The sequence below is a fragment of the Pocillopora verrucosa genome, chromosome 3 (assembly GCF_036669915.1).
Source record: "Pocillopora verrucosa isolate sample1 chromosome 3, ASM3666991v2, whole genome shotgun sequence".
NCBI classification, from domain to species: Eukaryota; Metazoa; Cnidaria; class Anthozoa; order Scleractinia; family Pocilloporidae; genus Pocillopora; species Pocillopora verrucosa.
Genome location: NC_089314.1, coordinates 18,328,014 through 18,330,513, shown reverse-complemented (window position 1 = coordinate 18,330,513; position 2,500 = coordinate 18,328,014).

Genomic DNA, 2,500 nt, shown 5'->3' with positions numbered 1-2,500 from the left:
GACTGGAGGAAATTACGCCGTTAGTTACTGGCGTAAAATCGTACATATAAACACAACTGACTGGAAGAAATTACGCCGTTAGTTACTGGCGTAAAATCGTACATATAAACACAACCGACTGGAAGAAATTACGTCGTTAGTTACTGGCGTAAATCTTCCATATTACTGGCGTAAAATCTTCCATTTAAGACAACCGACTGGAAGAAATTGCGCCGTTTGCGGCTGGCGTGAAAAATTACTAAGCGGGAAGGTATATTCATTTTTTTTTTCTATGTTTTAGCGAGGCCACCTTAGTAAGAGGTGCGACAAATTTTTAATTAAGCTTGACAAGGGACAAGGTATGGACAGCTTCTACGGGTATTTCGTTTGTTACAACTTTCTTACTGTAGAGTCGTTGATGTGCTTCTACCATAAACTTTAAAAAATGATTACAGTTTACTTTGAATTCGAATGCCTTGTATTGCTTTTTGTGTGTGTGTGTGTGTTAGGATGTGTTATCGTTCCAGTTCGCATTTTCAAGACCAGTCATTACCCACGTTATCCCCTGCTATTTGGATTTAGGCAGAATGCATTATGACACATTTCACATTCAAAAAACTCTTTATTTCGAAATTTTTAGATTTCGGACAGTGCCGTGGAAGTGGTAGTGAACAGCACCCACGTCACTGATAATAAACCACCAACCACAAGATAGAGGAATGCGAAACGCAACAATGGCTATCAAACCGCGTTTCGGAGTTTCTTGAGGTGCTAAAAAAGGTCTTGCGCACTTCAGTCGTTCCTCTTCGTATCTCACAGTTCTGAGAGTATTCTCAACGTGAGCTTTTCTGCTGGAAAACATTACTCGCTTCGTATTTTGAGCAATACAGCATCTTTGTTCGGCAAGTTTGCAGACAAACGGATTTAACTTTTTTTTGTGCCCTTTCAATATTGTGAAGGACCGCTTCAACTACTATCCAGAACGTAGTTTCCGTCGAAATATCTTGGATACCAGCTATTGGTAAGTGTATCTCATTGATTGTCTCCTTTTAACTTCAGAGTAGCGCCATTTAGTTACGAGTCCTTGAAAAATAATAGCAACTATTCTTAGATGACTACCTCTTCAAAGCACCCCGATATACAAACGAAATGGTGAGGTTTTCTGAATTTTACCCCGCTCCAAAAGTCAAAAAAAATTTACATGCACATCGTTCTCCTCCCAAACGTTACTTCCGATGGTTTCCACTGTGAGGGGAACATTATTTTCCCATATGCAAAAAAAGGAAAAAAGAACTCTCTTGCTTTTTGGAAAAGTGCCATTGTCAAAGTGATCCGTCGGACTTCGTTATGAGCGGTCGGAAAATTCGCTGTAACTAATTTGACGAATCTGTCATATAAAGGAAACCCAAAAAAACCAATTACCACAAGAAGTGCTCCTCAGAAATCTCTTCCCATGCGAGTAATTCACACGAGAAACTTTTTTTATTCTATCCAATTTTTTTATTCCGAACTTCATGTGTGTGAACAAAGAGTAATTCAGGTTACTTTTTAAGTCCGCATGCCTGCACTGGAAAAAAGTCAAAATTTCCACAAAGACTTCACTGTGGTTTTTGTATGGTTTTCAAAAATTCCACAGTCTGTTTAAAAACCAAATGTGGTTATTTTGTGGTTTTTTGAGGTTAAGTTTCAAAGGATGCAAATATCCATACAAAATCCACATCAGGTTAATTAATCTCCATGTGATGTATGGAAACTAAAAAATCGAAAGAATAAAATGTCAATATCCTTGCATGGAAAATTGTGAAGTTCCATTTAATGGTTATTCAAAATTCCACAGTTGTCAAGGAAATTTAAATTTCCAAACTAAGTTACCTTGGATTTTAAAATTCCAATGGTGGAAATTGTTTGACATTACTAAGCATGGAAATTAATAAATCCACAGTTGTCATGGAAATTAAAATTTCCAAACTAAGTTAATTTGGATTTTAAATTTCCAATAGTGGAAATTGTTTGACATTACTTAACATGGAAAAAAAAATCCACAGTTGTCATGGAAATTAAAATTTCCAAACTAAGTAAACTTGGATTTTAAAATTTCAATGGTGGAAATTGTTTGAAATGACTACTACGAGTTTTAGTTTCTTATAGTACATGTAAGTGAATTTTTTAAAGGCAGGAAAACAGAATTCCTCCCTGGCTTGCAGAAATTTAATTGTTCATTGAATTGTATTCTTTGTTGCAAAAATTTACTTCAGTTGACAATTGTGGAGTGGAATTCATAGATCCAAGATGGAGATACAACATTTCCCTATTTGCATACAGTGGAATGTAAAAGATATTCAGGAATACACAAATTCAAATTAAGTCTAATATCCATTGTCCTTCCAGTAAGGCCCATGCCACTGTCCATCAAGTATACTGACAATGCTCTTAAAGTGAATGGTGTCCATAGCATGGCCCATGGATTCCCTTTTCCACAACTGATTTTCATTCCACTGATGGTGTTTGACAAAGAAATAAC